Source organism: Cupressus sempervirens, chromosome 11 (assembly GCF_028749045.1).
Source record: "Cupressus sempervirens isolate cs-2001-9-10 chromosome 11, ASM2874904v1, whole genome shotgun sequence".
Taxonomy (NCBI): domain Eukaryota; kingdom Viridiplantae; phylum Streptophyta; class Pinopsida; order Cupressales; family Cupressaceae; genus Cupressus; species Cupressus sempervirens.
This window is the reverse complement of record NC_143128.1, coordinates 298,098,609-298,122,950: the sequence shown is the minus strand read 5'-3', so window position 1 is coordinate 298,122,950 and position 24,342 is coordinate 298,098,609.

Genomic DNA, 24,342 nt, shown 5'->3' with positions numbered 1-24,342 from the left:
TAGAGGATTACATTGGCTCAAAAGGCATGAGAAATTATAGTAGTATACATAGAAGCAATACTAGCGAATCAAAGAACGATCAACCTTACAAAGACTACAAAATTTGCCTTTATAGCTCAGGAATAACTAAGATATTTCCAACTAAAGTGACTCCATAACTACTTCCATTAAGTGTTCAGAGAATAATTAAGGTGATCTAAAAAGATATGATTTGGTACACTTACAAAGGCATGAAAATTATGAAACTTTGACTAGAGCAAACCCTAAAGTGGAAAAAAGTGGTGCCAATCAATGCAAAAACTCATCAAAATGGATTATTAGACAGTGGAAAAGAGTTCCTTTGCATCATTTCAAATTTAGCATTAACTCTAGAGTGGTTGAAATCAATTGAAAATATCAGATCGTGTAAGAAAACTCAATCTTTCTCTATTTCTAGCTTCTAAAATCAACAAGGTTAGAAGGTCAACCAGTCATGCAACTAGAAACCTTCATGTGGACCAACCATATCATTTCCTTTTACCACCTCATGGAGTCTTTATGCATTTCACCATATCATGTTTAACTACCTACACCACCTTTAAATTTAATCGAGATGATTTATGATATTGTCAATCTTAACTATGATGTCAACCTAACTACACCTGCCAAACTAGGCCCACTAGGACATGTAGTGAATCCTTGCTATGTCACTATAACTAAAGGTTGAGAAACTTCCCACAGTGACATAGTGATAGATGTCAATCCTCCTCCATCTAATGGTCCTAAAAATCATCAATCATGTCAGTGTACCAACCAATAGAAACATGCTCCTTTGCCAACTTGTCTAACACTTTGTCCACATCACACCATGGCCCATAAAAGGGAAGGGCCCACCATACCACATTGACTCATTGCTTTGTCTCTATGACTAAAAATTGAGCAACTTCCCATAGTGACAAAGTGACCACCCTTGATCTGTTTGCATCAGCTAGTAGAAGGTAGAAACTAAGAACATGTGACCCACAACTTTGACAAATTAGAAGCTTGGCCAATGAAATTCATATCATATGCTAGTTCATTCTGACTCATCACCATGTTACCCTATGGCCCACTCAACATGATATTGACATGCCAGCACAGTCAAAAGGATGACCCACCAAAGAGGCTCAAACCCACATAGACACATGGGGTGATGTCACTTTGTCCAATGACATAAAGAACATGCAATTCTGTGTAGCAACAAAGTGACCAACCTTGATGATCCTTGATTTGACGATGAGGAAGTTACATGATGAACTAGTGCATAAAAGGAAAGGACCCACCTTTCATAGTCATTACCTTAGCCAATGAGAAACCAACAAGATGCTGATGTGCTCTGACAGGAAGGGGTCCACTGAACTATCACTATGTTGCATGAAATAAAGGTCATGCAACTCTGGCTAGCAACAAAGTGACCATTATAGATGATGAAGGATCTTATAGTGAGGAAGTTGTGGGGCCATGGAATATTAAAGTGTCCAGTCACTTAGGAAATAAATCATAACCTAAAGTTTTATTTATGAAGCATTTTTGTGCCCACTTTATTTGAATTTTTAAATATGAGAATGTTACCACTTTTGAATTCAAATATGGCAATTTGGTAGTAAGGCAAGTATGACCAACAAAGTCTTCAAAAAGAAAACATCCGCCAAGAACTCCACTTTTTGAACAAAATATATAGGAAAATAGAAAAAGAAACAAAGATTATTATGCACATAAAAAAGATGTAATAGCTACCCATAGACACACTAAAATATTAGAAAGACTTTCAAATAGCTCTGTACATATATGGGCTGAACATATACAGGAAGAGAGTACAATAGAAACAACCAAAAACCAAGACCATGAATAATTAGAGCTACATCCATTACATGGCCAGCAAGCTCCATTGCAAGAACAATGTACCCACCTTCCAGAATATTTCCTTCACAAACTGCAATGAGAGAAGATTGGAAAGAGAGATTGAGAATACTATGTCCATCATATATATCTAGTATAGTTTTGAAGGTCTTATTCATTGGATTCTTACTTTGAAGCTTAGAAGGCTTATTCTACCTTATTCTATTATAAAGGGCATGTGCCTTTGTAGCTTTAGAGATAAATTATGAGATTGGGTAGCTTAAAAGCCTTCACAATTAAGGGATTTTACACTTGGCCATTATTTTCTTGTTGAAGAATATCTCTCTTATGGTTTCCTTTGTTTCCCTTCTTAAGAGGTTCTATGGAAACCATTTGACTAAATCCCAATACCTTTGTTTGTATTTGAATATTTGGTTAGCTGTAAAAAAAATTCATAATTAGAATGTTTCTCGTAAAAAAAAAAAAAAAATTCTATTTTCTTTCTCTTGGCTTTCAAGTTTCTTGGACTTGGGAATAGTTATTACAAATTCTCTATGCTTTCAAGTTGCTTGGACTTAGGAATCGTTATTTGGTTTCTCTTGCCTTTCAAACTTCTTGGACTTGCTTTCTTGACTTATATTAGATATTATATAATTTTGCATGGATGATTGTATAAGAAAATATAGTATATACCTATTAAAAATAGTGGACTAATGATGGTTGAATCCAATATCCTTATCTCTTGAAAACATTTTTTAAATCAGCTCTTTTTGTTTGTAAAAGTTTTATAGTTTATTTTACAATGGATGTGGCTTTTTAAAATTTTCAATCATTCAAATTAGTTGATGCACTATTTTCTCTTTCCATAGGACCTATATTGGGTTTAGGCTTGTGTATGGAGTTGTTTTAGTTTGATGCATCTCCCAACTCACCTACATGAACTATAAATTCAAGATTGTGACCAGTGTTTTTTTGCCCTAATGGTTGTAGCATATGAACCTTCCCCATTAAGGTGATAAATAAACAATTTAATGCTTTCTCTATCCCTTACTCATTGCCTCGAACTCTATTAGGAGATTTAAATTTAGCTAGGCTAAATGGGACAAACAAAACCTTTGAATAGGACTACATGGAAACTTCTCAATGTAAATCTTCTAGTTAAGAAATACCATAATTTCCTATAACCACTCTCCTCTTACCCATTCTATTCTTAGGTTAACTCTAACTAGTAGTGCTTCCTTTTTTACACACATCCAACTCTCCCTCATGACTAAGCTTCTCACTATCTTACATTTTACTATGTTGTGGAAAGTAACTCTTAGATTACAAAATAATAATATAATATCATATATTACTTCTTAAATTTAAAGTCTAAAATACTTTAGGGAAAGACATCTCTTTGAGACTTCTCTTCCTTATCTATACTCTTCCACATGGCCAATGCTAATTGAATAGTTGAGTACATGAAATGTAGTGCCTACCCTAGTTCACATCTTTCTAGACTCATTGTTGCTATTATTATCAGACTATGTTAGACTAGTTTTATGTTGATGGATTAGTAGCATTGTTTCGAGATTACCAAATATTATGTTATGGATTCAGTTGATGTATGATGAGATTATTTAGACTCTATATTTCATGTATGCATGATGATCATTGCATTATCTTTAGTTATTAATGATGATTAGTTAGATGGTTTATTATCTCATGTGTTTTATTATGGATACTTACCCCATACTTGCATGTGTATGGTGTGCGTGCTTGTTCTTATTGTATGGCATTTTTGATGTGGTTAAGGAAGGGAGTCGTAGTCACCTGCTAGTTGGGATCTAAACGATGCACCACTTCCTGCCATTTCCTGTTTAGCTTAGCATTAATATATTGTATGTACATGCATGGTTTTTATGCAAGTTGTAGGTACCAGGCATCGACTTCCCTGAATTGCCAAGATGAGCGTACCCTATTACACTATCTCAATGATAAGAGAAGGGAGATAAATTCTCAAGTCCAAATCCCAAACCCTTAAACCATTGTCCTAGAAAGATAGGACAAGTATCTGGATATTTTAACCACTGAATGTGTCGGATGACATAATTCATGATTTTTAACCCTTTAGACTATTTTTGTATGGATTGTTCTATGATGAGTTTTCATATTTTATCTTGGAGGTCTATGGTGAATTTTCTATTAATTAAGTCTTAATAAATTAATTAATTGGATAAAATTAATATTATATCTTGATCTTTGATATTTTGATTATAATTAATTAAATGACAATTAATTGAGAAAAGAATTAAATAAAAGTAATTAATTAAAAATTAATAATAATAATAAAATAATAATAAAGTAATAAATAAATAATAATAATAAAAGTTATAAAAATTAAAATAGAAGTTATTAAAATTAAAGTAAAAGTTATAAGCTTGTGTAGGAGTTAACGCACCTTTTATTTTCTCATATGTCAACAACACAGGAGTTAGTGCACAAATTAAGCACATGGTGTCTACAACCTTATGACTCATCTAGAAGGTTGGAAAAAGCTCATGCTTAGTTGTCAACACGTTCTAGTTTTTTCTAGAGACATTCTAGGTGCTTCCTGAGAGTCCTTTATACTCAGGCACTCCTAGAGGCTTACGGAGAGCATTTGGAGAGCGTTTTGGGGCGTGTTGGAGGACTCGAGAACATTGGAGAACGGAGGAGCTTGTTCTATGAAATTTTGATGAGAAGGGATTTAGCATTAGTGTCTAGGTAGACACTTGTGACATTGTTTATGTTAGTTCCACATCTTGCACTTCTTGTCTTCTTCGTGTCTTCCAAATGCTTTTTGAGGGTTTTTCCAATTTTGGTTGTATGCATTCTTGATATGGGTAGTTAAAATTTATTTGACAAAACCTTATATGCATAGACCTAAGGAAATTATGGGGTTAGGGTTTAAATTTATAGCTAAATCCATTAGAAGAATTATTGGGTAAATTTAGAAAACAAATGTTATTCTTAGAAGCCCTTTATATTATGTATATGTCTCATTTTTTTTAAATATTACATATTTGTACAAATCTGCATACTTGTATATATATGTATATATGTATGTATGTATGTATGTATTTATTTATTTTTAAAAATGCGGTTGTCATATCACAGTAGAAAAACTATTTAACGAAATTCCTTATTAAAATTTTGAAATATCAAAATTTCATACAGGGTCGAACATGAGTAAAAATGTTTTGGAAAAACTTTATTAAAATTTTTTTGGGGGGGGGGGGGGGGGGGAGGGAACCCGCACCCCTGTACTCATTCTCCTCGTGGGTACCTACTGTCGCAGGCACTACAATGATAGAGGGTACGAAGTACCTGCTGTCGCCACAGGCCTTGCGACCGCAGGGTACCGCATGCCAACAGCAGTTATCCATATATATATGTGTTATGTGTTATGTGATTTGATGGGGATGAAATTGAATTTCTCCATTTTGAATTTCTTAAAACATTTTAAAATATTTATCATTGAATATTAATAATTTTATATATGTGTGTGTGTGTGTGTGTAAGTACGTATATATGTTATTTATAATTAATAGTTATTAAATTTGTTAAAAGTTTTATTAATAGATATTTTCTTTTAATAATAAATTAATATAAGTTTAATTTAATTATGTAATTGACTTGAATTATGATAATAAAAAGAATTGGTAAATTTTCATGTCTAAAATTTACAATGTAAATTCGATGGGTGTCATTTTTAATTAATGTGTAAATCATTAGAATAATTGGTAAATTGATTCTAGGGTTATGGGAAATTTTAAACTAGTACATGGGTTAAGTAATAATGTACAAAATTTCCTCCATTCAATATTTAAATTTGGAAATGAGAACCGAGACCTTCACACATTATTCAATTATGAAATTTTAGCAAAACCAAAACATGTGCTTGCATCGTGTTTTCTCTATGCTTCTATTTTGGGTTTTGGGTTGACTAGTGTTGACCAGTTATAGGATGTCTACCAGAGGCTTGGGGGTTATGATTGTGATGTCATGATGATGTCTAAATTTTGATCTTTATAAACCCAATTAGGGTTGTGTGATGGAATGCTCTATGAAATGTTTGTATTTAGTGATTGTTATTGCTTTCTAGTCTTCTTGTGTGAAGCTGAGATTCATAAGTATGAGACACTTGACTTAACCATTTTGAGTCATTGATCAATTATTCTTGGATTATTTTCCAGTCATTTCATGGAATTGAAATTGTTATCTGATCTTGATGATGTCATGTTGTGGCATGTTTTGACTCGACCATTTTGGAGTCTTCGATTAGTATTATTTTGAGATGCTTTTTGGTTGCTTATTAAGAACCAATGATTATTGTGATTTATCAATGATACCTTCAGTTGCCAATAGAGAATTGTTGTGGTCATGATTATCTATGGATTCTTTTCTTTGCTCATGGAGATTTGATGATTATATTGTGGATTATCTTTTGGTATTTTGTGGTTTATGATCCCATGAGCTTAGGGTAGGTTATCTGCTTGTAGTGTCGGGAAGTGGCTTGCAATGAGGGCCGGGGCACTAAGAGGCTACCAGGGTAACTCATTGTAAGTTGTCTTAATAAGTGAAAACATTCACACCTAATACTAACTTAATGAACCTAATAAGATAATTGTTTTTTTCTCGCCCATGCCTCGAGTGCTTGTACAAACAAGGATGGCAGTAGAGAGAACGCTTTGTTGCAACCTTGCATTCCATAGTATGCCTCGTCTATATGAGAGGATACTAGTGGCCGCACATGGATCACTAGCGGGTCGGGGTCTATTGAGAGACTGCCAGGGTAACTCTAGTGTGATCCATGCAATGACACTTTCCTGCTTGCATAGTAGGTTTCCTACATGTCTTTGTTGTGCCTCTAGGATTAGATGTCAATTTTGTGATTGGAATCTTTGAGTTAGTATACTTTTAGGATTCTTGGACTTAGAGAGCATTTTTATGCTATGTGATTTTGATAGCCTGTTTGGGACTTGAGATTATCTCCTCAGCATGGTAGGAGTGCACCATTTAGGTTCCACGTGGTCGAGTGGTAGTGTTTTTCCACTCTTATCATTTGAGATTCATTTGAGACACTGTGGCTGATGCATTCTTTATGATGGTGGATATGTATCCTTTCATTGATGATTTGCATATTTTAGATGATGTTATCTTATGCTTTATTTTGCATGTTAGATTACTTTCTACATATGATGTAGTATGTTTAGGAGTGATGTTCTTACTATGTTAATATCGATGATCTCTTCGATAATTTGGAATGTTATGCACAGAGGGATGGTTAGGGCCCACAATGGTCTAATGATGCTATTTACGGTTGGGAGGAACTGTGCACTTAGTTTATTATGTTTGATCTTTTATGATGGATGTCTATATCTTCTATGATGATGTATCGTGTGTGACATGTGATTATCTTTACCTTGTTGCATCATGGATTAGAATAGGATGATGTACCTTTTTTCACATATGTATATTCTTTTAAGCCTTCCATACCCTGTGAAATGTATAGTGGATGATTGAGCATTTAGAAATGTAATGTATAAACATTGGACTTATCATTGTTATTTCATGTGGATGTTGTATTAGATGAATGCAATAATGTTAGTCGATTTAGATGTAATTCAACGTTAAGGGATCCTCAAAGAATGTAACCTATTATGTTTGGATGGTTATTGCTATTGCTTTCGTTATTTATGTATAAGTTGTAAATGGATTTACTTTTATGTATAAAAAAAATAAAAATAAATAAAATGCTACCAAACTTAGTGAAATTTTAGGTTATTTCTTTGGATCCCTTGGCAGGGCATTACAGGAAAATACTAAGTGCAAGAGCATAACAAATCAAAAGACTTCTTTATAGATTCAAAAAACTTTTGAGAGGTAAATTCTTCCTAAGATCATTAAAAGGACAACACCAGGTTGAGTATTATCTAAAATCTAGTTGCTTTGTGCTAATTTAGCTCTCTAAATGACTAATATGATCTAAGTTGCTATAACATCTCATGTCCTATGGGGACCTCCTCAATAAGCAAGTAATTTATAAATAAAATAAATTCTATAATATTTCATACTAAGCATGATCCTGAGTCAAAATCCCCCAAAATGAAAATATTTTCACATGAATCCTTGAGAAAATCAGCAATTATCATTTCCAAATTTTCTTAGAACTCCATTTTCACTGTGTGATGTATATGGTACAATGGTATCCCTCAAAATATAACCAAATATCATCTCCTTTTATATTTTTATATTCCCTCTGAGAAGCTCTTAACTTGTCAAATCTTAGTTCTAGAATTGCTTTTAGTAATCCTAAACAAGGTACTTCCTTACCTCTAAAAATATCTTTACTTTCTTATGCATTTTCATGTCAAATTGTATACTTACTTAACAACAATGAAATGGATAGTTTGTGCAACTATTTATTTTGTTGATCTCGGATTGGTTTTGACAATTGAGTGTCAACACACTTAAAACATTCACTAAGTTCATATTGAACTAAGTAATACATGTCAAGTATGATATGTAAAAATAGACCGTGCCAATTTGCAATGAGTGCCAAGTCACTCATGTGTCGAGTCACTCAAGTGTCAAGCAGACAATACATGCCTAGTGATTCAAGTGTCAAGGAAATAGTAGATGCCAAGCAATTCAAGTGCCAAGTTAGAGACAGATTTATAGTATGTGCTGAGCATTAGTAACCTCAACTATTGAGCATCACAGATTAGACATATTTGTTTGTGATTTCACAAATAATTATGTAAACTATTTTTTAGCCGACTTGAGGACAAAATATGATCTTTTGAAGATAAGGACAAATTTGTATGCTGATTTCCTATATAATTAGATGTAGCCAATCAAAAAAGGGAGGGATTAAGTGGCAAAAAGGATGAATCTTAGCTGTAGATTCATACCTACCCCTAAGTATTATATTTTTCTTAAGGAGGATGAAACCCTATGTATTGTCCCCATCTTTTATTTAATTAATTTATTTAATTATTGTATAACAAGGGAGAAGCTTCTAGAGTGTGTATTAATTATAGGAAAGGGGGAAACCTCTAGTAATTTAATTTTCTAGAAGCACAACTAATTATTGTTTTGCAAGGGAGGAGTTTCTAGAGAGTGCGTTAATTATTGGAAGGGGCAAGCTTCTAGTACAATTAATTAATATTTGATTTCCTTCTAGAAGGGTGTAGGAAAAATATAAATATAGGTGGGAGAGTCATTGTTGAACATCAGATGATTGTGAATTGCATTTGATAAAAGCTTGGAGGTGTGAGTTAGAGATTTGGTCTTGGCATTAGAGGATGTTCATCCTCTCTTGTAACATTCTAGATGTCATTCCCATGGGGTTTGGCCTTTGAAATACATTTCTATGTACTTGATTTTATCAGTATGAGAGCTAATATTATTTTAGCTGTGATTCAATCTTCAATTTGCATAAATTCCTTCTTGCTCATGTTGTGTGGATTAAACCTATGGAAAGACATTAAAATCACTTGCAACGGTTGGTTCAGTTATTGGGCATTTCTAGAGTGCCCATTATAGTGGTATTAGAGCTATAAGTCCTTCCATCCTATGGAGGTCTTATAGGGAATTTGGAATAGCCAGATAGAGGGAAAAGTGTTTGACAAAATACTCAAATGGTTACTGGGTACATTAGAGGTGGGGCAATGTTTGCAATAGGAGTAGAATAGGAAAATGGATATGATTTTGTAGCTCATGGATAGATAGATGGGCATCAATATTAACAATTTCTATGTTGCTCTAGTGCAAGAGGTAGTTGATTCCTTAGGTGGAATTGAGACACGTATAGAGCCACCCAGCTATGATGTTGGTGATGTGGGCATTTCAGCAGAGTCAGTAGATGTTGGTTTATGCCCTAGTATTATTGATTCACAATCTAGTGTTGAGTCATGTGTGCAGAGTCAAGAATCCACATATGAAGCTTTGTCAGGGGATGGAGATGCAGTAATAATGGGATTAGGAGAAAGCAAGAATACTGTCATATCAATAGCCACTTTTTTTTTAGTTGAACCATCCAATGAGGAGTTTAGTAATATGCATGCAGTGGTTGATGTGTGCTCTAATGAGGGCACACATGTTGATGATTATGAGTTTTCATCAACTATAGATCTGGTTCAATTTTCTATTGCAATAGTTAGTGTTGTTCCCATGTCCATATATTTTGATATGGCTACACCTATTGTTGATACAATTGGCATAAGTGCATATGGTTTTCCTATAGCTACATATTTTTCAATGCATGTTGGTGATGATTAGAACTCTAGACCAATATATATTATGTGGGTGGATACTGGGAAAAAGAAATTTCATAGATCTTCTACAGAGTTGCCTTCTGGTGACATTCTAACTTCTACCTCATCAACAAAAGTTTTGGGTGCTAGGTTATAGGACATGTGGTTGGTCATGATAATGTTGTTTATTAGTTGGTTTAATGTCCACAAGCATATTACATACTACTTCAATTGGGATCCAAGTGGAGGTTGGAGTTCATTATATTCTTGGATTGCTTGAGGACAAGCAATTTCAAGGAGGGCAGACTGTAATGTCCTCGTCTTTGATTTAATTAATTTAATTAATTATTGTATTACAAGGAAGAAGCTTCTAGAGTGTGTATTAATTATTGGAAAGGGGGAAACCTCTAGTAATTTAATTTTGTAGAAGTACAATTAATTATTGTATTACAACAGAGGAGTTTCTAGAGAGTGCATTAATCATTGGAAGGGGGAAGCTTCTATTACTTGCAATTAATTAATATTTGATTTCCTTCTAGAAGGATGTAGGAAAAGTATAAATAGAGGTGGGAGAGTCATTGTTGAACATCAAATGATTGTGAATTGCATTTGATAAAAGCTTGGAGGTTTGAGTTAGAGATTTTCTCTTGGCATTAGAGGACATTCATCCTCTCTTGTAACATTCTAAATTTCATTCTCATGGGGTTTGGCATTTGGAATACATTTCTATGTACTTGATTTTATCATTGTGAGAACTAATATTATTTCAGCAGTGGTTCAATCTTCAATTTGCATAAATTCCTTCTTTCTCATGTTTTGTGGATTAAAACCTTTTCAAAGACATTAAAACCACTTGTAGTAGTTGGTTTAGTTATTGGGCATTTCCAGGGTGCCCATTACACCCTAAAATTTTATTAACAGTGAGTGCATAAGGAATTGAAGGAAGAAAATAGAGAAGTTTGCATAGAGACTTAGAAGTTGTAAGAGAGAAAATTGTAGAATCATTTTGAGAAGAACAAAGGATAGAGGATACAACATTGACATATCAAATTAGAGAGGATCAAGGAGGAAAAATTACAAATTTGATCTTTAATTAGGCTACCAAAGCTAATCACAAGATCTATGCTAAAACATCCTAAAAGGTGATTTTAGTTAAATCTCCTAGGCAGAATAGTCTTAACGGACTGTTGTAAATCCTTTAATAGGGTGACATTCTAAGTGGATGTTCTGAAGTCCTTTAGCTAGACACACTTCTAACAGGCTGTTGAAATCCTCTAACAAGGTGGGACTTAACAATCCTTGTAAGCCTTTAACAAGGCAAGCTTTCACATAGTAGATCATGTCTCATGGTCAAATCATTGTAACCTTAATTGGTGACACTTTATTGCTGCTATAGTGAAGAATTGTGGATGTCATTCTCACCCCAATTTTACCTTCTCATTTGGAGGATTTTTGGGTAATCATATCAGGTGTCAAATGTGTAATTTCTTATGTGTTTACATGTTTTAGATGTGTGTGCTTTGCATGTTATTTCAAGTTTATCTATTGAATGCATGAGATGGATGAGTAGTGAAAAGTTTTATGGGTTCATGTTTTAACTACTGATTCACAACACCCCCCCCCCCCCACAAAGTAGGTTACCTTTCCTACTTGTAATTCCATCAATTGGTATCAGAGCTAAGTTCTCAAAAGAAGAAGCTTTGCAGCTTAAAGGAAAGATCTTGAAATGAAAGTCTACAATTTGGGAAAGACCATTGAAAATAGGAGATTGAGATACATCTCATACTACATCAACTAAATGAAGCTAGAGATGCTTTGAAGAGTTCCCTAAAGAGAAGGAAAGAGATTGCTATAGTAGAAAATGACATACAGTACAAAGAAATTGACACCACAAAGATAATTGCTGATGGTAACTCTTGTGAATTTGATGTAGCAATTGTAAATCTAAAGGAAAAGAATAGAGCACAAGTTGAAGAGATCAAAAATCTCAAGTTGGAGCAAGAATCACAAGATATACTATTGTGTGAGGTGACTGAACAAAAGAAGAAAGCTATAGAAGCCAAGGCCATGATTGAAGAAGACAAAATAATTTTGGCAAACAGATTGGAAGAAAAATCAACAGAGTTATCTAGGATCTCAAACATGCAATTGGATACCTTAAGCCAAATGATGAATGCTCATCATAAGTTGAATGTCAAGGACATTGAAATAAACACTTTAATGTTGTAGAATGACCTAAAAAGAGAAAAGGAATTTGCTAAAAATTTCAACAAGTCAAATGAAGCCATCAAGTACTTTGAGCAACTACTGAAATTCCCTAGATCCAGTAGAGATACATCAAGATTGGGCTACACAAGCACTGAAGAAGGAGAATCATCCAAATTTTTTGAGGAAAGGAAGAATAAAAGTAAGAACACTAAATCTACTTGTCATCATTGTGGTAAGAAAGGACATACAACTAATATTTGTATGAGCAAGAATGAAAATCAAAATGCTAAGCCTGAGAACATGACTCATTGTCACAAGTGCAATAAACAAGGTCATCAGGCACATGAATGCAGAATCAAAACCATACATGCACCAAAATTTGAAGGATACTGATACAATTGTTATAAGTATGGACATAGAGCCTTTGAATGTAGATCCAAGTCCACATGGTCATCAATCAAGCCAACAAAGGTAAGAAGCTATGAAAACTCCTCTAACTAGGATTACAATACAAGATCTAGTTGTCACTATTGTTAGGAATATGGGCATATACCTGAAAACTACATTAGGACTCACTTCAGTGGTAACTACAAGAGATGGTTTAGTCAAACCACATGTTTTAGCTGTCACAAGACTAGTCACATTAGCAAGCCTTGTCCAACTAGGTTCAAGGCACCAAGTTGTGAATTTGATAAAGGTAAAGGCAAGGTAGATGTTGAACACATCAAGAATGAGATGAACAAGACATGGAAGAAGAAAGATGTTGGCAGTACATCAAATGGAGAAGGGATCACTTTGCCCAAAGGGTCAAGTGGTCACACTTCATCAAACTAAGCAAACAAGAGGTATGTGGGACTGATACTTAAAGTGTGTTGCATTAGACATTAGTTGCAAAAGAAATTAGCACTGAAATGATTCCATTAGCATGAATTAAGATGCAAGAATTTATGGAAAATTCAAGGTTAAATCTTCAAGTTTTCATGTTGTTGCGGAGTATGAAAAGTCTTCTATTTATGCCAAGTGAAAAACTAGTTAATGTCATACTATTGATCAATGATAGTTAGAGCCAAGTTTGTAGTAGTTGTCGAGTGAAGGAAGTCTCTATAGATGCCAAATGGAACAATAATTGTGTTGATGTCGAGTTTTACAGCTGTACACAACCAAGTATTAATTGCAAAGTTTTGAAGGGTATAAGGTCAATTTTCTCCTATTTTTCATCATTACAAATTCAAAATGAGAATGAGCAGAGTGAATAAGTGATTCAAAAAATAGTTTGAAACATTTACAAGGATTCTAGTGATGATCAAGCAATAGTTCATCAAATCTTAAAGGTATTCTTACTAAGCTGAGTTGCGCAGTTTAAATTTGATGAACCCTAGTTTGATAAAATTCCCTTTAGCTCAAAGAATACAAAGGAGAAAGAATCTTTTGAGGTTCAATTAGTTAGTAATGAGGTCAAACAACCCAATTTCAAGGCCATCCCAGACATTACTTATAAACAAGATCTGTCAGGCGTATTATCCATGACTCTGCCTAAAGTCATAATGGTACAAGATGTGATAAAATGTTGCAACTACAAAGTAGGAGGCATAGGTGACATGGAAATAAGACAAGCATATGATAAATTGTGCAAAAATAGAGTCTTGAAGGAAGAATTTAAGATTGTGAAGAGAAAGGATTTGATCTATGCCCTAGATTTCCCCACGGTTTTCAAAACTAAATGGATAAAAATAGTTTTGAGAAAAATTCATGATGGATGTATGTGGTTAGAGGGTGGACCTATCAAGATATCAAAAAGGATTATTCATAGGGTGACTAGTTATCCAACCCTAGATTGGCCAAAGACACTACGTAGTGACTCCAAAGAGGCAATTAAGAAGAACATAGGTGCTAAATGGAACAAGTGTGGTATGACCATAGATACCATTACAGATCCTTTACTTGATTTTATTGTTAGAGGTATTTCCCATAAGTTCTATCAACCAAGCAGGTTAAATAGTGTGCCCTGCATAGTAGTGGATGTTGGTTACAAAATTGTCAAGAAAGATCACATCTATAATCTTCCAGAACTTCAATTACAACAGATTAATAAAAACTTAGGTGCCATCAGAAAGACAAAATGTGCACAATGTAACTTTGGATCAATACTTGTGTGCATTTTCTTCTATGTTAAAAATGAATTCCAATCTTTTGACAAAGTTGGATGGAAGACCAATAGATCAGTGGCTATCCAAATTAATGAATATATTGAGCAAATGGGAGAGAATTTTGAGTCAGTTATGACAAGCTACTTTAAAGATTTCAACAAGTCCATGAAGAAAAGGTTAAGGATACCTATCTCCTTATTAGAACACTACAATGACATATGTTTTCTTTTGGACATTGATTACACATACATTCAGGCAACAATACTAGGGTTAGATTGTTGAGACCCCTAGGCTATGAGATTAATGTTGATGAAGCCTTAGCTGTCGTTACTACAATCCTAGAAGAGGAGATTAAAAAAATAGCCAAGATATTTGGAAACTATGATGTAATGAAGTCTAAAGTTGAAATGGAGCTAAAGACAACTTCTACATTAAAGAAGAAAGACAAATTGGCAAGAAAAATCAAGGCTCAATTTGGTGATGAGGAAGAAGAAGATGATGAAGAGAATGAAGAAGAAGAAGAGGTACAAGCTCAAGAAACTCTAGCTTTGACCCAAGGCATGGGTGAGGACCAAGAAAAATAAGGTGCCAAGGAAGAGGAAATCAAAGAAGCACCAACTCAATCAACACCAAAGAAGAGAAAGGCCAAGGCACGGTCTGTAGCCAAACCAAAAGCAAAGAAAACTATGAAGACTAGCCCAGAAAAGCCAATAGCACCAACAAGTAGGGCAAGTACAAGGGCTACTACTCAAAAATACAAAGAGCAGGAAAAAGAGAAAACAAAAGCTATCGAGCAAGAGGGCCCAGTGCAAAAGAAATAGAGGAAGTATATTACACAACATAAAATAGATGATGAAAAGACAGAGTCTGAAGATACAAGTAAATTTAGAGTGGTAAGTCATACACCTAAATTTGATCTTGAAAATATCTATGATAATATTAAGGATAATGCATATATGAAAGGTTTAAAGAATGTTGATTTTGGAAAACTTGATAGAATAGAGAAAAATCTAATTGAAAAATCAATTTGTGCAATGATGTCTAAGTTTAAGAATACTTGACTTGAATTGGACAATACAATGCTAAAGGATTGTATACAATTGTTGAAAATAAGTGGCATTATTGCTTAAAGCTAAAGAAATAAATAAGGAATCAACACTAGCCTAGGTAATGCAAGATTTGACAAAAGGTCAAATTATCAAGGCAAATAAGAAGTATGGTAATAGATTTGCACCAAAATATAGAGCATTCAACATACTTTAGAATAATATTGAGGATGTTGTAAAGAAATCCACTCAAATGTGGAAGTTAGAATCTGGTTTGACAATAGTTAAAAAAGCAGAAGAAGATCCCTTTGAGGGAAGAAACAATGGAGAAGAAGAGGAAGAAAAGGAAGATGAGGCAATAAAAGGAAAAGATGATGCTATTGTGGAGGAGACACAAAAGAAGACAAATGAGATAGCTACAACTGAAGAGCAGTAGGAAGAACAGAGTGTGCAAGACACACAAATGTCGAGCATGAGTCCTCCACATGAAAAAAGCATGCCTACAAATACTGTAATTGTAAAAGATGTTCCTGATAGCTCAGCTCAAAACATCAACCCCTTAATTGCAAAAAAACTAAAGAACATCCTTGACCAATCCATATTGTAAGCAAGATTGTGTGAGAATCTAGTGTTGGTCAGTGTTGATGAACTTTATAAGGAAGTAGTTGATATTACAAGGGATAAGGTGAACACACAAGAACCACCTTCTGCTATCCCTTTAGCTACTAGTGCTCAACCCTTGGTGCAAAAATTAGAAAATACATCAACAAAGGATGACACAACTATAAAATTTCATAAAGTTCAACAAAAGAAAGCAAAAGAAGAGAAGATTACAAAAGAACAAATAGGACAGATAGATATATCTATACCTACAACACAAACACAAGGTATAAGTCAGACAATAGTAATTGATCAAGGCAGATCTGAAGAAAAGGACATACTAAAGGAGAAGGAGCAAGAGGTTGCTCAAGCATTGGTAACATTACCAACATCTAGCACTCCTACAAAAGTCCTTTAGGAGCTGAGCACTAAAGTTGTACCACTACAGATCTCAATACCAGGCTCCAGTTTATCCAAGGTTGCAAAGGTAATTCACTATGGAGATGTAACTCTAGATGAAGAAATAGTGATACCTAAATATTATTATGCAACCATTACTTTGGAACAAATAGGTATAATGCAACAAGCCTTAGAAAAGAAGAAAAATCAAGAAATACTCAAAAAGGAGTATAAATAGAGGCAAGCATTGCAGGAAATAAAAACATTTTCTTAGATGCTTTCAATATGCCTACACCTAAAGAATCAAAGCCAATATTAGAAAAACTATCAAATGTTGTGGATCAGGTGAATAATGAAGACCAAGATACAAATGTAAAGCTTATGGAATGGTCAAAAATAAAATTCCAAGGGAAAGCCAATGAGAAAATATCTGGTAATATAACACTGGCACAAGTATAATTGGCTACAAAAATTGAGACAGTGAAGAAGGTACCAGAGAATATATTATCATTGTACACAAAATTGTGTGACCCCACATTCTTCACACAAGAAACAAGCCATACAATTTTGAGTCTAGAGAGAAAATTGAAACTCTCAGGTACGCACCTACCTCAGAACCCAACTCAAAGTGAGAAGCATTTCCATTCATTGCTTCAATCATAGGGTCAACTAGCTATATTAATAGTAGAAGATGCTAATATAAGAGCCAAGTTGATTAAGATTCAAGCCGCCCTAACCCCTCATATGGAGATACTCTACAAGGAACTAGGATATGTGGAGACTTTGGTGACGAAAGATCCAAATCTTTCTACATATGATGAGCTAGTTCACCTTGAATTAGAGATAAAAATCCAAATTAAGTCACTAGATGTTGCATGTGATAATTGGGATGCTGCTCTAAAATTAATAATGGAGGTCCACAAGTCTTTCTTGGAAAAATACACCATCAATGTATAAACCCTTTGACATAAGAGTCAAAAAGGGGGAGATAAATAAGCAAGGGGGAGATGAGATAAATGTGCAAAGAAGGAGATAGATAGAAAGGGGAGATAAAGGTAAACCATAGGGGGAGAAAACACAAAGGGAGCAAATAGAAGAGCAGAAACAAAGCATATCAGACAAAGAGTATTAGCATATTTGAAGACAAAGAGTATCAACAAGAGATAGAATTACTCAGAATGAAGAATAGATTTTTGGATAACATAGGCACATTAACTCAAGGGGAGTTATAAATTTTGAAGTATATATTCAATTAAAGAATTTTAAAAATTTTGAAGTTTTGTATATAAGCCAAGTTGTATATTATACTCAAGAAGGTTAGATTGATTATGTAAAGTTAAGTGTTTTTGACACTCATGTCAAAGGGGGAGATTGTTGATCTTAGATTGGTTTTGACAATTGAGTGTCAACACACTTAAAAAATTCACTAAGTAATACATGTTGAGTATGATAAGTAAAAATAGACTTTACCAAATTCAATGAGTGCTGAGTCACTCAAGTGTCGAGCAAACAATACATGCCGAGTAATTCAAGTGTCGAGAAAATAGTAGATGCCGAGTAGTTCAAGTGTCAAGTCAGAGACAAATTTACATTATTTGTCAAGCATCAGTAACCTCAAGTGCTAAGTATCACAGATTAGACATATTTGTTTGTGATTGCACAAACAACTATGTAAACTATTTTTTAGCTGACCTAAGGACAAAATACAATCTTTTGAAGATAAGGACTAATCTGTATGCAGATTTCCTATGTAATTACATGTAGCCAATCAAGAAAAGGGAAGGATTAAGAAGCAAAAAGGATGAATCTCAACCATAGATTCATACCTAACCCTAAGTCTTCTAGTCTTCTTAAGGAGGATGAAACCCTAAAACTTCATTAAGAATGAGTGCATAAGGAATTGAAGGAAGAGAATAGTCAAGTTTGCATGGAGACTTAGAAGTTGTAAGAGAGTGATTTGCAAAATCAATTTGAGAAGAAAAAAGGATAGAGGATACAACATTGACATATCAGATTAGAGAACATCAAGAAGGACACAATATGAATTTGATCTTTAATCAAACTACCAGAGCTAATCACAAGATCTATGCTGAAACATCCTAACAGATGATTTTAGTTAAATCTCCTAGGTGGAGTAGTCCTAACAGACTGTTGTAAATCTTTTAACATGGTGACATTCCAAGTGGATGTTATGAAGTCATTTAGCTAGGCACACTTCTAATGGGGTGTTGAAATTCTCTAACAAGGTGGGACTTAACAATCCTTGTAAGCCTTTAATAGGGCAAGCCTTTCATAGGGCAGATCATGTCTCATGGTCAAATCATTGTAACCTTAATTGGTGACACTTTATTGCTACAATAGTGAAGAATTGTGGGTGTCATTCCCACCCCAATTTTACCTTCTCATTTGGATGTGTGTGCTTTGCATGTTATTTCAAGTTTATCTATTGAATGCATGAGATGGATGGGTGGTGAAAAGTTTTATGGGTTCATGTTTTAACTAATAATTCATCCACCCCCCCCCCCCTTGTCTCAGTAGTTTACCTTTCCTAACTTGGAAATATGATTTCATGAATGTAAAAGTAACTGATCTGCACACATTATACCTCAAATATATCAATAATTTGGTTATGTTCAAATGTGTTTTCTACAAATTTTTCTCTGGGATAGGGGTGGCAGTGGACTACAGGACACATTATAGAGATGACAACATCAGTAGATCATTTATGGAGACAATAGGTATTTCAGAATAAAAGAATAACCAACATAAATAGGGCCAACAAATATTAGAAAAATCCACAGCTCATGGCTCATTTATCTACTTGATTTGATTCAAAGCTATAGCTATAATTCAGTAAAGCATGTAAATATAACATAGAGAATGATCATTTTTGTTTGTATCTAGGTATAACCTAAGTATGAATGATTAGTTTTGTAAAGACTGAGGAACTATAGCCCACTCATTCTAGGCATGCCTTCAATTCTATAATCTTCCCCATTTATCTCATTTCTCTATCTTACCTTCTTAAGTTTGATTCATATATTAACATACAACTCTTCTTTGAAAGAAGAAAAATTAATATTCTCTAAAATCTAGTAGTCTTAGTAGTTAAAAGAAAAGAATCTTTTGAAGGAAGACAATGAAAGATGGTATGCATGACATTCCACAACATACCTAAACACCCCCTCTTCAGAAATCAACCACTAAAGATGAGCTGCAACTTTCATCATTAGAAAAAATCTTAGGTTTTGCATCATCCTTTATCACATACAAAAACCATACAAGCATAATATCAATACACCTTGAAAACAAGATTATCTAGAGCAACATAATATTACAACAATAGATATGAAATAGAAAATAATTGACACAATCGTCACACATTCCAGAAAGAGGAGTTGAGATAATACTAACCTCTCTGCAACCAAAAACATAAGATTAAGAACATATGACATCAACATCCCTTCATTTGTTACCACTTTCTTTGTAATGAGAAACTAACCATATATGATGTAGTTTGGCACTATTGTATGCTATGTTCTAGTGCTCCAGGGTAGAGGGATTCAGACTCTAGCTTCTAGCTTCTGAAGGATGTGTTCTTTGAAGCATTCTATCAAATGGTTCATGAACATCCTACATACACATCTACAAGGAGTAATCTTCAAATAAGAGAATTGATTAACAATGTTTTTTGCCATAAAATGTGTGGAAGGGGACGTATGTGTAGTCTATGCTACTGTGATGGAGTTACATAATCAAAGATGTGGTTGAAAGAGATATCGAAGCCCTATTTCTATCATGACACAACATAAAATCCAAGCAACTCTATGGCTTATTCTCCACTACATTGGTCTTAGTCACTCCAAGCATCTTAGTCTCCACATACCCAGCTAAAACAACACTCTTAGTTTTGGGTGTCTACAAAATTTCAATGGTAATAAACATCAGGAATCAAATAGCATAAGACAAATCAGCAGCATTAGAAAAATTTCTGTCAGTGAGCTATGCCCACAATGAAAAGCCTATTGACTTAATTAATAATTCATTCATAAATTTAAAAAATCAAAATTATTATTAAATTTCATTGTATCAAAGGTTATTCACTTGAATTCTCATCTATTAAAGTTTTGAAACTTTAATTGGATATGAAGAACTTTGTTATTATTTATAGAACACAACATATCCGTAATATTTGAGGTGTTTCTAATGTATGATTATTTAGAGATCTTGAAGTACTAATCAATACTTTGTAATGATCACATTTTCACCTTTGATACATAATAGATATTACATTATACATCAAGACTACCCAAAAGCTAAAACTATTGATAAATTAAATAACATATGAATTTTCAAAATATGATGTAGCCTTAAAATCGGTGTATGCACAAAATTAATAGATACTAATCCTCTTGAAAAAATATAAGAAATTAGCTACCTTTTAAATTTTACTCCATATAATATGAATTCCTTCTTTAAACAAGTGCCACATAGTGGCTAGTATTTGTTGTAAATAGGTAGTAGTTTTGAATTATATTATAATAAAATTATAAGTATTAAAGATAATAAGATTCTAATAATATATAATACTATTATGTCATACACATTAGATAATAATTTATTTTTAAAAATATTTGAAATTGTAAATTTTATTTATTGTATAAATATATTATAAGTTTAATATAATGAACATGTAATAGTAATGTATTCTAATATTGTTCAAATTATAACAATAATAAATGATATTTTAATAGAATATTCTTTATTACTCACATGAGAGTAGGTAATTCACTTCCTTTGAGTGTATGATGGGAGATTTATTTATATGTGAAGAATGGACCTCTTTTCATATCTTCATCTTCCCAACTATTTGTGCTTGTAATCTCAATTGCTTCTAGAATGTCGCTCCCACATGATACATGCATGAAATGTGATCCTGTCACCAATTTCATCGGAGTATTCTCCCCAAAAAATTTAGAATCAAGCTTCAAATAACATTGGATGAAGATGCACTCTCTCATCCTTTAGATGATGTAGTCCTAGATACTATGTTCATTATGCATTCCTACAACATTTTGTTGAGTGATTCGAACCATCATTGGGGAGGATTTCTTTTCTATATCCTCAAGAAATTGTGTTATTTCCTTCAAATTTGGTCTTTGCATTCTTGTATAATTCCATGGATCTCCTAGAAATTATCACTATCAAGGTGGTTGAACTAGAGTATTGGGTAGAAAATAAGTTGAAACAGGAAATGCAGAGTTATGATCTATGGTCTAGAGATGCCTTGGAGGGAGGACTATTTCCAAGAACCATACTCATGAAGAATCATGAAGCTATGATGACATTCAAAGTGCTACAGAAGTTCTTTGAAAAGCACAACCCTTGGTTCTTGATTAAGACTTTGCATGTCACGACACAAGCTCTGGGTTTTCAGCTAGCTGAGGAGGTGAAGAAAGTAGGATTTGCATTGCTTGATATTTTTGGTATTCCAAATTTTGATACATGAGCAAAATCAACCCACATGAAGATAACTTTGGCTCCCCCAATTCAATTAGTTCGCGATCCAGGTGTCTAGTCAGCTCCATTTGTTAGTGCTCCTAGCTTCATACACCATGTCTCACAAGAAAATACTTGGTCTCCCCATTTAGATTTCCCCAAATCAAATGTTTGGGGTGCACCTTCTACCACTAGCATTTCAGATGTCATAGCTAAAGGCTCAAATTTGGGATGGAAGGTTGCTCTTGTAACATGTTCGTGGGGTTTCTCTGTCAATCCTAGTTTGGCATCCACTTTTTCTGAGGGCGCCTCATGCGAGGATATGGAAGAAAGATAGCACAAAGGCTTCCCTCTATTTTTTTGGGTAATTTTTCCAAACTTCAAGCATGCTATGTTAATTGCTAACAATCTTGGTTGAATTTGAGTCCTCCATTCTTGTTGTTTGATACGCATGAAAATGTAAAATTCAATAAATTTTGAATTCTTGATGGTATTAGTTTTTTTCATCGATATAATAAGATTGTAAATATCAATGTTAGTCACTTGTACATATTGCAACAATGTTGGGTTTTCTTTTCTGGTTCTTTCCTAATTGAGCTCTTGAACTAGTTTAATTTAATAATATATATATTTAGTGGCTTGTCCACTTTTGCCAAGAAAAAAAAAAAAAAAACATAGTACACTCTATATATTATATAATAACATATTTTTAAAATATTAAATTTTAAATTGTAATAATTGTTTATAATATGTATATATTATAAGTTTTATAATAGTTATATATTAAATATTTTCTAAAGTATAACAATACTATATATATATATATAGTTTTTATATGGATATTTATATAAGTATATGGTGTAATGAAATATAATTACATATTTTTCATTTCATAGTTTGGACAATCCTCTAAAAAAAGGGGTCCTATAAGAAAAAAATGAATTTAACCAATTAAATAATTTGCATGATTTTTGAAATTTACAAATAAATAACAAAACTTTATAAATATTTCAATTGTTCAAAAATTATTAGTAGTGATTGGTGGAAACTAATTTAGTTTTTGGGCAAAGTGAATGAAATAGTATTGCCTATGACAAATACAAAAGGTTGTATACAAATAAAAATTTCCTTTTATTTTGATATAACCAATGATTAAAGGAATTTGGTAAAATTCAATGACCAACAACCACATAAGGAGCTATAGATTAGGAATAGAGCATCATTAATTATCATTAATAAACCACTCCTCTCTCACAAACTATCCAACATTACATAAGACAGACAACCATAAATACAACTTCTTTGATATTATAATAGAAATAATTAGATTATTCGATATTTACATTGTTATTTACAAAATAAATTACAAACATCGAAAATTTTTGATAACTTTGTAAAATTTAATAAGCTTTCTATATTCTAAAAACACTTATGTTACTCCTCTATTACATGATAGAAAGAAGAAAGGCATTTTCTTTCAAACAAATATGTTGACAAAGTCTTTGACATTAATATAGTATCGTTTGTGACAAAATAATTAAGAAAATTTGATAAAGAGTAAATAGTCAAGAATTGTGGAACCAATTAGTGAGAGGTATAAATATAAATAAACAAGAGCTCTTTGTGAGCTGGAGTCCCTACCTTTTGAAATTATAGCAGGGATTGTACATGAGTTATTCTATAAATAATTTGAAAAAAGCTTAAAAGATTTTTTAATTTTATTTTCTTATAAAATGAAAATTAAATAATTTGTTAGTTAAAATAATTTAAAGTAATTTTAAAAAAAAAACATTTTAAAATTTAATTATTAAATTTTCAAATTTTCAAATAATTCGTTGTTGAACATTTAAAAAGTAATAATATTAATTTAATAATTTAATTGGAAAGTGCTAAAAATGGCATTCATCAAGTATGAATGTATAGAAGCAATTTTTTTTAAAGAAAATTTTAAAATTTAATAATTTTTTAAATAACTTGTTATTTAACATTTAAAAAGTTATAATATTAATTAAATTTTTTAATTGGAAAGTGATAAAAATAGCATTCATAGTATATGAATGTATAAAAATTAGTTAACATAGCTCTACATTCATTATTGGTTTTTATAGAATATTGATCTATTTATTTATTTATTCATATATTGATCTATGGAGTTTTTTCTTTTAAAGCGGTCAGAACAAATCCATGCCAATGTTTACACAACACCAAAGATGACAATTAAATGCATATGGGTGCAATTTAGAAATGAGGAGAAATTTTTTTTTGATAATTTTTTAATATAAAGATTGTATATTAAATGCC